This window comes from Odocoileus virginianus, chromosome 20 (genome assembly GCF_023699985.2).
Source record: "Odocoileus virginianus isolate 20LAN1187 ecotype Illinois chromosome 20, Ovbor_1.2, whole genome shotgun sequence".
Taxonomy (NCBI): Eukaryota; Metazoa; Chordata; class Mammalia; order Artiodactyla; family Cervidae; genus Odocoileus; species Odocoileus virginianus.
Window position 1 is genome coordinate 54,913,988 of NC_069693.1, and position 15,142 is coordinate 54,929,129.

Consider the following 15,142-nt stretch of genomic DNA (forward strand, 5'->3'; position numbering starts at 1 on the left):
TGCATGCGCGTGTGTGTGCATGTGTGTATGTGTATGTGTGTGTGCGCGCGCGCGTGTGCATGTGTCATAGCTGCTTTATCCATTCATCAGGCAGTGGACATTTAAGTTGTTTCCGTGTCTTGACTGTTAAAAATGGTGCTGCTGTGTATGAACACAGCTGCTGCTGTGGCTGCTTAGTTGCCTCAGTCGTGTCTGACTCCATGCAACCCCATAGACGGCAGCCCACCAGGCTCCTCCATCCATGGGATTCTCCAGGCAAGAACCCTGGAGTGGGGTGCCACTGCCTTCTCCTGTGAATGTAGGGGTGCATGCATTTTTTTCAAACTATAGTTTTCTTTGGGTATGTGCCCAGGACTGGGATTGCTGGATCATATGGCAACTCTGTTTGTGGGTTTTTTAGGAACCTCTATACTGTTCTCCATAGTGGCTGCACCAGTTTACATTCCCATCAAGAGTTCTGTTTTCTCCACACCCTCTCCAGAACATGTCATTTCAACAGTCTTTCTTAAAGACTGCAGCATCCGTTACGTTAGGCTGCTATTTTGGTTTGCAGCTTTTTTTTTCTCCTTAGGATGAAAGGATTGCTCCCATGCTCCATGTATTATAGATCTATACTTTTTCTTTCTTTTTCATAGTTCTGAAACATGGCTAGTGGAGGGTGACATATGCTTAAGAATGTTTATTTCACTTTTTCAAGCTTTTTTTCATCTTCTCAGTTGCCCTTCACTTCCCCCTACTGCATTGGAACCACTTAACAGCTGGCAGATGTGGTCTAGGTAACAATGAGTCTGACCCGAAGATGTTTAATAATAAAAGCTCAGTGTGACAGCTTGACCCACAGCGTCGCGGGGTTTGTTGTTATATCCAAACACCAGTCTTGTCTGACTGGAGAGCCAGACATAAGTAGCACGGTCAGGCCAACCATTATTTTGCAATCTTGGCTATTCTCTGGGCATCTTTTCTTACTTGACATTAATGAGTGGCCTTTAAAATAAAGACTATGTTCGTGAAGGGGAAGAAAATGAGTCCAAACGTGCCTCAGTGTCTCCTGCCTTAGACAAAGCATGTATTCATGCAGGTAAACTCTCAGACGCTTTGTATTGGGTTGGCCGAAAAGCTCATCCATAAGCTGTTCCTTTGCAACATCTCCAGTTCATTTTGTGCCTTGACTTTGGTCTTCAAAGTCTGGGACTTGATGGGGGCAGCTGGAATGAAGCCTATCAGATGCCAACCGTGTTGCAGACTGCCGTAAATGCTGACTTGTTTATTCACAGAAGTTGCTGACCTCGAAATGCCTATTGAGAACTTTTCCAAAACAGCGCTGGGTTCTTCTCTGCGCTATGATTGTGACTCAGCTTTATTATCTCCCAGGGAAATGCATTCCAGACTCTTGGAGGTGGTGGGCTCATTGGAACATTTAATCTCTTAAAGATGAGTCACTGTTTCTACTCTTTTTATATATCATGCTCAATTAGGTGGTAACTGCCATAGTGCAATTTGTGTGGTCACGGATATTCACTGAAGATTTGTTCTGAATGGTGTACAGTGCTTGGCTTTCTAGGGGTGAGGGGAAATTGGTGATGTGAACTCACAGTAGGTAGTCAATAAATATTTGCTAGATAAGATGTCAATTTCCATTCTTTGACTTGACTGATACTATTTTAAAATAGGGTGGTTATAAAAAATTCTAAGAGTAGTGTATGTTTCTTGTGAATTGTCTGCTAGACATGACAAGGGAACCATCTATTCGATCAGTAGCAGTTCATTGAACACATGACTATGTTCCAGGCTGTGTGCTGGGCCCGGGGAAACAGCAATGAGCACCCAGCAAGCATAGGCGCTTCTGGAATTTCCAATCGTATGGGGAGAAATGCAAGATAATTCTAAGTTAGGATTTTACCTTTTTTTTTTTTCTTCTTCTCTTTCATGGCCTAAGTGCCATGAAAGGAAAACAAACCAGAAACAAGAGGCTGAGACAGAGACTAGGAGGCGACCCCCCGGCCCCTCAGACAAGTGCCTTTCTGCTGGAGCGTGTGTCTCTGCACTCTGTGAGTGCGTATATGCCAACATCTGGATTCCATTTGGTTTGATTCTGTTTCAATTAATGAGCCACGCTGGGTTATCGAGCAAGGTGGACGTGTGGACGCCAGCTCATGCTTCAGGCCCTTCTCGCTGAGAGGCAGCCCCGCTTCCCGCGAGGCGCCTTGGCCCTGGCCGTGCTCTCATTCCTCAAGCCCACCGTCCTGGAAGAAAGCCTGGCCCGGCCCCGCGCACCTGGGCCAGCCACCTGTGGCCGGCCGGTCAGCGGAGCCCGGCGGCGCAGCCCTGATCTCCAGACCATGGCTGCTTTCAGCTGAAATAGCATGAAAAATGAGTTCTTGTGGTGTTTGCAATATAAATACTGGAGATGCCACAGGAATTCCAGCACTCCAGGGATGTGCTTGCTCACTGGGCCTTCTACGTCCTGAGAAGACCCTGGGGTCCAGCCTCCCCAGCAGAGTGGGGAGTGGCTGGCAGGGGCCCCCACGTGGAGGGTTCCATCCGGTGATGCCAGCCCAGGACGCGCTGGGCCACGCGAGCCAAGGGAGGGAGCTTTGGGCGGGCTTTTTCTGGAAAGGGCCACGCAGTAAACTACGTGAGGCTTTTCAGACCGCATGGTCTCTGTCCGACTACTCGGCTCTGCCGTCGTGGCCAGGAACAGTGGGCAGGTGGACGGGCGTGTCTGTGTGCCCATAAAGCTCTGTTTATAAAGACAGGCGGCAAACCAGATTTAGCCCACTCTCTGTAGGTTGCAGTCACCTGCTTTGAACCAAAGGGCTGGATCCTAGCTGGACTTCACCGCTTTTCTGCTGGGCATTGCATCGTTCCCTTCTGTTAAATGGGTTAATAAAAGCCTCTACTTTGCATTCTGGTGTGCCTTAGTGGGACGATAGAAGAAGGGCTCCAAATACTATCTCCCCTGTGATGGGCGCCTGGCCATTCTCACTGCATCCTTTTTTTCTTTCTTTCCAGATGGCTGTGGCTTCTGGATAACATGACTTCTAGGCTGAGAAGGCCTTTTTCCAGAGTTTTGACTCATTCCCCCTTTCCAGGATGCAAGCCGTCTCCTACCCACATGTCTGAATCTTGTTAACATGAAAAGCCATTTGGTCATGGAATTTTTCCTGATTTCTCTCCTGCAGGTCAGATTTCGCTTCTGTACCTTCTTTTCCCAGAACTTCAGCTGCGCTTTGAATGACACTTGTTCCTTTTTTATTTTAATTCATTCATTCATCCACCTGGGACCTTGTCTTTCTCTTCTCTCCCTAGTTCACTGTTGCTTTCAATCCATATCTTAATGGCACTTTTATAAATAAATTAGCACTCATTTAATTAATATAATTCATAACAGGACCCCTGACCTCAAAGTACCTATGTGTATAGGTCGGGGGGGGGGTTTCTTATTTTTTCTATCTTGATGTCTTGAAGCCTCGCGTTTGGCTTGGCATAGAATATTTGCCTGATAAACCGTTTTATAATGAATGACAGGGTCATGTAATATTTCTTACTCACCTTCCCAGTCCTCACCATTCTGAGCATGGAGACTTGTATACAGTAGGCGTCAGATCAACATGTGTTGATCGAGTTTTGCCCCCGTACCATCTACCCAGCCTGTAATAGTGCTTCTCTGCTTGAGGAATGTGGCTGCCAAATGATGTTTTCGCCTCTCCCCGTGTTCCTCTGGTTGAGAAGGTGGTTCAGCTCCCCGGAACAAGCAGAACCTGCAGGGAGGCGGGTGCGGGAGCAGGGTGCGTTTAGGGATGGAATGGCGGGGAGGCGGCTTCAGCGCTCTGTCTGGGTGGCCCGTGAAACCAGACAGGATGATTACCTCAGCCCCTGCACTCTAAATTATTTACATTTCCCAGGCAAGACACCAGACTTCTCCAAACGGAAACTTCACTGCCCCATTTCCCCTGCTGTCCTGGGAGCTTCTCTGGAATTCAGAAAAGGACACCGAGCTGGGAGCCAGTGAGCTGTGGGTTCGATCCCAACCCTGTGACTTTGCAGGTTTCCTTTACCGCAGAGGGATCTCAGTTTAGCCTCTGTAGTAGTAATGAAAGTACCATCTTACATAGCCGTGAAACCGCTCAGTTGGGTCCAACTCTTTGCGACCCCATGGACTGTAGCCTGCCAGGCTCCTCCATCCATGGCATTTGCCAGGCCAGAATATTGGAGTGGGTTGCTATTTCCTCCTCCAAGGGATCTTCCCGACCCAGGGATCCAAGCCGGGTCTCCCACGTTGCAGGCAGACTCTTAACTGTCTGAGCCACCAGGAAATCCCACCATCTTACACAGGTGTGCTGCAAATAGACAATCAATAAATAAAAACACACCCTACCCCCAGGGAATGAGTCAGCACATGTAAAGTGCAGGGGTATGCATACAGTAGGTCAATCCGTGCATGCCATTTGTCTTTTCTCTGCCTTGTTTACAAAGATTGGGGTTCTTCCTTATCCTTTGGGGAACTGCAGTGGAGACCTTGGCTTTAGAAGAGAAGAAATAAAGTTTGGCTGAACCTCTCAGCCAGGGTTGTTGTTGTTTTCATTTTTGTTGGAATACAGTTGATTTACAATGCTGTGTTAGTGTCTGTTGTAGAGAGGTGAATCAGTTAAACATATACATACTTAGGTTTGTATATCTACTCTTTTAAAGAGTCTTTTCCCATATAGGGCTTCCCTGGTGGCCCAAATAGTAAGGAATCTGCCTGCAATGCGGGAGACCCGGGTTCAATCCCTAAGTGGGGAAGATCCCCTGGAGAAGGGAATGGCCACCCACTCCAGTATTCTGGCCTGGAGAATCCCATGGACAGAGCATCCTGGTGGGCTGCAGTCCCTGAGGTTACAAAGAGTCGGACAGGACTGAGTGACTTTAGCACTTTTCCCATTTAGGTCTTTAGAGTATTGAGTGGAGTTCCCTAACACAGTAGGCCATACAGTAGTGTGTGTATCAATCCCAGTCTCCCAGTTTATCCCTCCCCACACTGTTCCCCCTTGGGGACCATAATTTGGTTTTCTACATCTGTGACTCTATTTCTGTTTTGTAAAGAAGTTCATTTGTGCCATTTACTTAGAGTCCACGTATTAGCCAGGGTTTTTTCAATGTCAGCGCTGTTGACCTTCGGGTCTGGGTGACTCTCTGTTGAGGGGACCGTCTTGACATTGCAGGATGTGTAACAGCACCCCGGGTCTGGCCCAGCAGTAGCATCTGCTCCCCACTGGGGATGACCAAGAACATCTGCAGACGTTGCCAGAGGTCCCCTGGGGGCCTCGCGTCTTCCTTGGGAACCAGTGGGTTAACTGAGGCATCCCCAGCCTGGTACAGGAGACAGAGGCGCCTGCAGCAGGACTGGCCCCTGGAGGTGGCCTGTTTGCTCCTTCTCGAGGACATGTGCTCATGGGGCCAAGTGCTGGAGGGGGCAGAGGCTGTCCTGGAGGTGGTTGGCCTGGGGGAGGCAGAGAGAAACCGGATCCTCAGGCTCTAGGTCACAGCCAACGGGGCCTTTGGCTCAGGTCCCCATGAGGACACTTGCGGCTTGTGTAACCTGGAATCCAGGGGCAGCAACGAGACAGGGCCTGCATAGCTCCCCACAGGCGGCCCCCCCGCCTCCCCGTGACTCTCCTCACTATTCTCCTGCTGCTTCTGCTCCGATCTCTTCCAGATCCATTCTCCAGTGGCCAGAGGGATTGTTTTGGGAGGCGTTTACCATCTTCTCCCATTCAAAATTCTCCAGTGGCTGCCAAGCTCCACGTGGAGTCAAGTTCAAACTCCTGGCCACGGCCCCTGGGGCCTTGCGTGACCCCTGACTCTTCTCCAGTCCCCCTCATGTCAACCTGCCCTGGGGGGCCCCCACCGCCAGCTTCCAGGGCTGCTTTCCGGCTCATGAGCCCACCTAGCTCCTTCCTGCCTCAGGGCCTTTGCACTTGCTGTCCCAGCTGGCTCTGCACACAACCGAGCCCTCCTTGCCTTCTGCTTTCAGCTCAAATCTCCGCTCTTCAGAAAAAGCTGTCTCACTCACCCTGGCTCCCAGCAGTTCTGTCACAGCACCCCGATACTTTTTTTTTCGTCAGTAGCACTTACCGTATCCTAGAATTATTTGATCTCCTTAAGTGTATCTGTTTTCCCAACAAGACAGACACTATCTGGGGCTTTATGAAGCTTCCAGTCTTACTAATTTCTGAATCTCTCACACTTATCCCTGCAACTAACATTGATAAGAAACATGTTTGCTGGATGAACAAATGAATTTCTCTTTCCTCAGTCTTTCATGTCATCAAAATAATCTCCCTAAAACCTGGAGACTCTTTGAGAGATTTAACAGTTTTTATGATCATGAAACATGTCTTCCATGAACAAATTTATTAAAATATGCATTTACTTGGTCCAGGGGATTTTAGTAAATTTGTTCTGTATCACAACTTGGAATGAGTAGAATCCAATGTGTACTTTTTACATATGTGTATGTGTGTGCATGAATGTACGGGATGGTGTTTTTTCTCTGAATCTCTGAACCAGGAACTATGCTGAACTTTCACCTTAGTTGTAAAAGTAAAAACTAATAGTAATATGCATACTAGTAGTATTTGTAATAATAATATCTCAATGTGAATGAGAGGAATTACGGGAATTTCTTCATTAGATCTGAGGCCTGCTCATAATTAGAATCTGGTATGAGGCCCTGGAATGTTCACTTTTAACTAGGCTCCCAGGAAATTCTGATGCCCAGCAGAGTTAGGTGCTGCCAACTGTAGAGGGGGAGGGCATAAGCTTTAGGTATTGTTTGAGGCCCCATCCAACCCAAGCCTTACTGGGCATGTGATCTTCAAAGAGTCACACTGAGTTGTCTCCATAAAATGGGTTCAACAATATTTGCCTCCCTGATATTCATAAGGACAAAACATCTTTTTTTTTTTTTTTTTGAGCATTTGCTTTGTGTCAGGCACTACAGTAAATACTTTTTGTAGGTGATTTCAGTGTATATTTTTATGATCTTACAAAGGAAGGGAGACGCTTCCCTGGTGGTTCAGTGGTAAAGAACCCACCTGCCAATGCAGGAGACATGGGTCGGGAAGATCCCTTGGAAAAGGAAATGGCAACCTGCTCCAGTATTCTTGCCTGGGAAATCCCAAGTGCAGAGGGGCCTGGCAGGCTATAGTCCATGGGGTTGAAAATGAGTTGGACACAGTGACTTACCAACAACAACAACAACAAAAGGAAGGGAATAATTTCACTTTTCATGACAGGATTCTGCTGTGGAAGAGCCTTATGCCTATTTTATGGATTAAGACACTAAAGCTTTATTAACGGTGACACAGACCCATAAACTGCTGGTTCTTGGGCTCACATCAGGGTTTTCTGACTGTGCATGGAGGATTTTCCCCACTGATTATTTTCCCTTGTGGACTGTGTGTAATTCCCACTCTAAGCCCTAAGTCCGTAGTCATATCCAGGATTCTGTTCAAGGATAACACAGAGAAGAACCTAATCAGATTTCAGCACAAGGATCTCAACTGAGAAACCAGTGCCAACTTTCCAACACAGCAGGCAGGAAATGAGTATCCTGGAATCTTTTGCCATCTCTAGAAACAGGGAAGGATGCTAAGATTGATCAGTAAGGGATGTCGGTACGTGTTCTGTTCTGGGGGTGGGGATACAGTTCCATTATTACAGCTGTCTTTATCCCTGGTGCCCAACCCCATTTACTTTTCCCTAATGCCAATGCAAGGGCTTTTGCCCCTGTCCTAAGTACCCTTTTAGCTTCTGCTTTCAGTGCAGGAAATAACTGCTGGGGAAGGTGAAGACAAAGGTCAGCCCACGTCGCGTGAACTCCACTCAAGTCGCGCTTCTCTTCCTTGGGCCAATTAGCTGAGAGAGTCTGCATGTCTCCCCAAGTGGAGTCAATCACAGTCGCTAATTGGGACCTTTCAGGAAGCAGAGGCAGAGATGAATTGATGGAAGTGGGCAGCGCTTTCCTTACATTATGGATTTGGCTTGAAAGCTCTGTTCAGGAAACTCATGAGCATTATTTAGTAAGTGCTTCTTTGACCTCAGACTTCCATGGGCTCACTGGAAAAACACCCGATTGGTAAAACTGGGTTATTATCTGAGCGATGCAGGGCCACGTGACATGTCGTCATAAAGGAAGCCAGAACACTTGTGCAGATGCGTGGTGTGGTTTACCTCTGGCCACTGGGACTGCTGAAGACTCTTCCATCCATCATGCTGGTGCTGACTTGGGAACCATAGCTAGAAGTGGCCAAGTGGTGTTCACAGATGAGGACACTAAACCTTAGAATGGTTGACTTCTTATCTGGAATTTTAACCCAGACTCATCTGGCTTCTAAAGTCACGCTGTTTCCAATTTATCACAGATGCATTGACTCTGAGCCTAAGAGTTTCATCCCCATTGAGAATTTCCTTTCTGTTCTGATTTATTGATATATCCATCATTTGGAGAATGAATTGTGTGTGGCAAGTGTGTGTTCATGGAAGATGACTGTATTGCTTAGATCTCCAAATGCTCAGAGCAGCAGAGACCAGGTACTTGTATAGCGTTTACTGAGAGCAACTCAATATGGCTTTTGTCTTGTTCTTGCCACATGGCCTAGCTTAGGGTTACTTTTGGAGATGGTTCGCGTGCTTTGAAGTTTGAGGATTTTGGGTGCTCATTTTGACTCATAATTTTTAGGGCCAGTAAATGGGGCAAGATGGATTCTCTAAGCAAACGATTTGTTGTTGTTTAGTTGGTAAGTCGTGTCTGACTGTTTTGTGACTCCATGGACTGTATAGCCCACCAGACTCCTCTGTCCGTGGGATTAGAAGCAAGAAAATGCATTGATCTTTCTAGAACTCAAAGAAGTTTCTATTTTCCTTCTAAATTCCCCTTTCTGCTTCTTTGCAAACTCACTGTTGCTTGAGCAGACTCCCAGGAGCCTTAAAGGGTAGCAGGTAGAATTGTCAGCTTTCCCAGGTGACCCAGTGGTCAAGAATCTGCCTACCAATGGAGCAGATGCAGGAGACGCAGGTTCGACCCCTGGGTCGGGAAGATCCCTCGCGGAGAAAATGGCAGCCCACTCCAGCATTCTTACTTGGAAAATCCCATGGACAGAGGAGCCTGGTGGGTTACAGTCCGTGGGGTCACAAAGTGTCAGACACCACGGAACGACAGCACGAACACGGAAGAAAACACCGATTCTAAAGGTGTGCTGTTTTGATGTCTGTCCACCAGGTGGCGACCTCTCCAAGGAAACAGACCAAAATCTAGTTCTCAGGCAACTCTCAATTGTAATGTTTATCGGGCAATTCTAGCAGGCTTGGCACTGTACTGAATACTTAAAAGAATTAGCCTCTGCCTTCAAGGAGCTTACCAAGCCCTATTTTCAAAAGTCCTTTGATTTAGACCATTTGTCAGCCTCTTGATTCAGTCCGTCTCTGTATTCTTTAGGTCTGGTTCCTTGAAGAGAAGAGTAAGGTGTAGAACAGACAGAAAATAAACTTTGCTGAGTCCTGTTGTATGTTAGGCACCAAGCTAGGCCCTTTACAAAGTGGGAGCAATCTTATTTGAAAAGCAGAAATAGAGACTTAGACGTAGAGGACCAGCACACAGATCCCAAGGCGGGGAGGGGGCGGCTGGGATGAGTTGGGAGGTTGGGATCGATGTGTATCCACCACTATGAATAAAGCAGGGAGCTAAGGAGAACCCACTGGATGACACAGGGAACTCTCCTCGGTGCTCTGTGCTGACCTAAACAGGAAGGAAATCCACAAAAGGGGGGATACGTGTAGACGTGTGGCTGATTCACGTGCCTGTACATCAGAAACTGACGCAGCTGTGTAAAGCAACCAATAAAATAAAATAAATAAGTACAATAAATACCAATAAAAATACAAAAATCCAATAAAATAAATACACAAGTAGAGATTTTATAAAGAAGTTAATTTTGAAAAAGAATCCTATACTATGGGCTAGTCAGGGGAGTGGTGGCTGTCCCATTTCACAGGAAGGGAAACTGACGCCCCTGTTAGTATTTGGAACCACAGTGCCACGGGACAGGCAGAGGCAGAGGCCACATCCAAGCCCACGTTTATCTGTTGCTCCAGTCTTTCCACTCCCCACCCTGTCCCCCTGCAGGAAACGTATGGAACACGTTACTCCCAAGAAGTGGTCCTGAAATAGATGGAGCCATGAACGCCTTTAGATGTTTTCTTGGATGTCACATCCCTAGAAGCTGGCTTTGAAGAAAGACTGATTTTTTTGAGTCATGCCTCACTCAGCCCTTCAAGGATGATGCCCAGGGAGCCAGGCTGTTTTTCCCACAAACTTTTCTGTGAGAGAAGGAATCGTAAGATACTCATCTATGCTTCAGCCATAGGTTGCCTGCAAGTTTAGCATGTAGGTGTTTAATTCTTCCTAGTTAATGTTGTCTATGTACTAGATTATTATAGTAATAATGTGTAATATATACATATATAGTATGCCATATATACTATAGCTTCCCAAGTGGCTCAGCGGTAAAGAATCTATCTGCCAAAGCAGGAGACGTAGGCGATGCGGATTTGATCCCTGGGTCAGGAAGATCCCTTGGAGGGGAAATGGCAGCCCACTCCACTATTCTTGCTTGGAAAAATCCCATGGACAAAGGAGCCTGGCAGGTTGCAGACCATGGGGTTACAAACAGTTGGACACGACTGAGCATCTAAACACACACACACACACACACATAAATACGATAATATATAGAATATATGATGTAGTATATACTTGTGAATATATAAATATTGGTATATGCTATATATAATGTAGTACATAGATAGGTGGTATGATATAAACATGGATAGATGGTATGATATAAACAGGGATCTGGGCCTCATTCTCACTGAACTGTCAGCTTAACGGAGGGAAAGATCTTGAATGAATGTGTTTAATATACTACACAGCCACTTGCCACTTCGGGCCTTTCTATGTCAATGGTAATTCTCTTAATTGTTTCTCATGCAAATCTGTCTCCCCTTTTAATTTTATTGTGACAAGACCACGGTATGAGAGAGATCCTTTTAGCATGCTTTAAGTGTGCATACATTATTGTTGACTGTAGATGAAACTCCTGCAAGAAAACACAGGAGGAGAGATTCGTCTTGGGATGATTTCATGGCTCTGACACCAAAAGCCCAAGCAAAAAAAAAAAAAAAAAAAAAGCCCAAACTAAAAATAGACAAGTGGGATGACAGCAAACTAAACAGCTTCTGCACAAAAAGGAAACAATCGACAGAGTGAAAAGGCAACCCGCAGAATGGGAGAAAATATTTGCAAAGCATATGTATGGTCAGGGGCTCATCTCCAAAATATGTCTGCCCTGTCTCGTCCTCGTATCTCAGGATGCTGCTGGTGGCTTATCAGAGTTGATGCAGCTGACATGACCCCAGTGCAGACCTTCAGATGTCTCAGGTACAAGGCAAGGCTCCCGGGGTGCGGGTCACGGGGGACAGGGGAGCAGGACAGGGCAGAGGAAGGTGTTAAGGAAGATGACAAGTTCAGGCTGAGTCCCACCATGGAGAGCTTCGGGCCGATCTCACGTGGGGAACTTCGGGAGGCAAGCTATGCCTTAGCATCTGGGGCAAGGGAGATGGGGAATCCCTCTGACTGCACCTGTCAGTTATGGGTTAAGAGCCGCCCCCAGGACAACGGGGATGGACATGAAATCCCAAGGAACTGTAGCCTTCCAGGCCTGCTGAGCAAAGCCAGCTCCATCAGCCAAGGTCAGCCCCTCAAAGGGCCCCACATCTGGCTGTTGTGAATACACAGAAGCCAAGGTACACACGCAGAGCCCATGGACACCAGTGGGGTCCAGGTGGGGTGTCAGCGTTCTCTGCTCTGCTAAGGTACATGCGCGGAGCCCATGGACATCGGTGGGGTCTAGGTGGGGTGTTAGCATTATCTGCTCTGCTAAATAGGCTCTTTGCATCTACCTTTTTATGTCAATGGTTTCAAATTGTCATGAGGGCCTGTGATTTGTAGCGTTTTGCAGCTATATTCTAGCTAATAAAGGAACAAGGTATTGGCTCACTTCCAAAATGAATGGATTCCAACCTCTTTCTTTTCTGACCAGCAGCCAATCTGCTAAAGATTCAAACCTTGGGTGATGCTATTCAGCTTGCTGAGGTTAGCACATCTCACTCCATCTCCGGGTATCTCCAAGAGGAGTTGCCGTGACTGGAGTGGTCTGACTTGCCGTGAGACCGTGCCTGCCACGTTGTGAGCGGCCCACAAGGAAGGCGGCCGGCTGAGGAGCCACCACGAGCGGCAGACACCCACTCGAGCTCACAGGTGTGAAGCACGTGAGAACCTCTGGCCCCCATGGAGCTTGGGCGGGACTCCACTAGGGGTAATGCATGAGTTGGGCAGTTGGGGCTGAGATGCTGTAGACGGATGTTTGCTTTCCAAGTCATTAGTGGCCTCTAGGATTTGAAGCTTCAAGTCTTCACCTCTTAGGAATTCCTTAGAGTGCTTGCAGTTTGGGGTCATGGTTAAGACCAGACCACAGGTGTCTGGGGGGCCAGACCAGAATCACCATGTTGAAAACAACACACCTTCTTTAAACCACCGGTAACACTGTGGGGGAGGGTTGTTCAGTCGCTCAGTCGTGTCCAACTCTTTGTGACCCCATGGACTGCAGCATGCCAGGCCTCCCTGTCCTTCACTGTCTTCCAGAGCTTGCTCAAACCCATGTCCATTGAGTCGGTGATGCCATCCAACCATCTCATCCTCTGTCGTCCCCTTCTCCTCCTGCCATCAATCTTTCCCAGCATCAGGGTCTCTTCCAATGAGTAGGCTCTTCACATCAGGTGGACAGAGTATTGGAGCTTCAGCATCAGTCCTTCCAGTGAACATTCCGGGTTGATTTCCTTTAGGATGGACTGGTATAGGGGAGGGGGAGGGCTGTAAATGATTTTTTATGAATTTTCACAGTGTATCTTCTAAGGCATTTGCCACGGATCACACTGGGATTCTGAAAGCATTCAGAAAGTGCAGACCTTCACCTTTTTACACACCACGCCAAAGCGGTTCTTCCAATTTTCCAATCAGCTCTGCATTCTTCAGGCTCCCCCTGTGGGAAATTCTCACAGGTCCTGAGATACCACAAAGGCACTGAAATCCTCCAGATAGTCACTTCAGGGAGGGCAATTACAGCTCCCCTTTCTCATTTCCATATTTCCACCAGCCGCAGGCTTACGTTCAGCTGAAATTGCTTTAACCTGGGGTAGCCTCCAGCCACATGATGACAGTGTGGTCCAGGTGTGGACAGTCTGGGAGACACCGCGGGCTCGAGCACCCTCGCTCCCCTGCGTGCCCGTTCCCTTTGGCCAGCCAGGCGGCAGCTTCCTCTCAGCTTCTTACATCGTGCCGACCGTCCACAGTGCATGAGCTGATCCTGCAGCCATGGTGGAGGGGTGCGTGTGTGGGTGTCTGTGTGTGTGTGTGGTGGAGGGGTGGTGTGCGTGTGTGTGTGGGGGGGGTGGTGGAGGGGTGTGTGTGGTGGGTGTGTGTGTGGTGGAGGGGTGTGTGTGTGGGTGTGTGTGTGGTGGAGGGATGTGTGTGCGTGTGTGTGTGTGTGGGTGTGTGTGTGGTGGAGGGGTGTGTGTGCGTGTGTGTGTGTGTGGGTGTGTGTGTGTGGTGGAGGGGTGGGTGTGTGGGTGTGTGGGTGTGTGGGTGTGTGGGTGTGTGTGTGTGTGTGGGGGTGTGTGTGGGTGTGTGTGTGGTGGAGGGGTGCGTGTGTGGGTGTGTATGTGGTGGAGGGGTGTGTGTGTGGGTGGGTGGGTGTGTGTGTGTGTGTGGGGTGGAGGGGTGCGTGTGTGTGTGTGTGTGGTGGAGGGGTGCGTGTGTGGGTGTGTGTGTGTGGTGGAGGGGTGCGTGTGTGGGTGTGTGTGTGTGGTGGAGGGGTGCGTGTGTGGGTGTGTGTGTGTGGTGGAGGGGTGCGTGTGTGGGTGTGTGTGTGTGGTGGAGGGGTGCGTGTGTGGGTGTGTGTGTGTGGTGGAGGGGTGTGTGTGTGGGTGTGTGTGTGTGGTGGAGGGGTGCGTGTGTGGGTGTGTGTGTGTGGTGGAGGGGTGTGTGTGTGGGTGTGTGTGTGTGGGTGTGTGTGTGTGGTGGAGGGGTGTGTGTGTGGGTGTGTGTGTGGTGGAGGGGTGTGTGTGTGGGTGTGTGTGTGGTGGAGGGGTGTGTGTGTGGGTGTGTGTGTGTGTGGTGGAGGGGTGTGTGTGCGTGTGTGTGTGTGTGGTGGAGGGGTGTGTGTGCGTGTGTGTGTGTGTGGGTGTGTGTGTGTGGTGGAGGGGTGTGTGTGTGGGTGGGTGGGTGTGTGTGTGTGTGTGGGGTGGAGGGGTGCGTGTGTGTGTGTGTGTGGTGGAGGGGTGCGTGTGTGGGTGTGTGTGTGTGGTGGAGGGGTGCGTGTGTGGGTGCGTGTGTGTGGTGGAGGGGTGGTGTGTGGGTGTGTGTGTGTGGTGGAGGGGTGCGTGTGTGGGGGTGTGTGTGTGTGTGGTGGAGGGGTGCGTGTGTGGGTGTGTGTGTGTGGTGGAGGGGTGCGTGTGTGGGTGTGTGTGTGTGGTGGAGGGGTGTGTGTGTGGGTGTGTGTGTGTGGGTGTGTGTGTGTGGTGGAGGGGTGTGAGTGTGTATGTGTGTGGTGGAGGGGTGTGTGTGTGGGTGTGTGTGTGTGGTGGAGGGGTGTGTGTGTGGGTGTGTGTGTGTGGTGGAGGGTGTGTGTGTGTGTGGGTGTGTGCACGTGCTTAGTCGCTCAATTGTGTCTGACTCTCTGCGACCCCATGAACTGTAGCCCGCCTGGCTTATCTGTCCACGGTGGAGGAGGCAGGCATAAACTTCACAGAGTGATGGGATGGTCCATGTGCTCTGTAACCTTGGGGTCTCTGACATTGTGTTTTCCTGATTTGGGAAGATGACAGTCAAGATTGTAATGCAATTTGGGGATTTTGAAGAACTTTTATAGGAGGACGTACTGACAGAGGTCAAGAAAAATTAACCAGGGATTGGACGCCCTCAGGGACCAGTCACGGTGGAAGTCATTCACCTCTAGACCTGCAGGACAGTTGAGAGATGCAG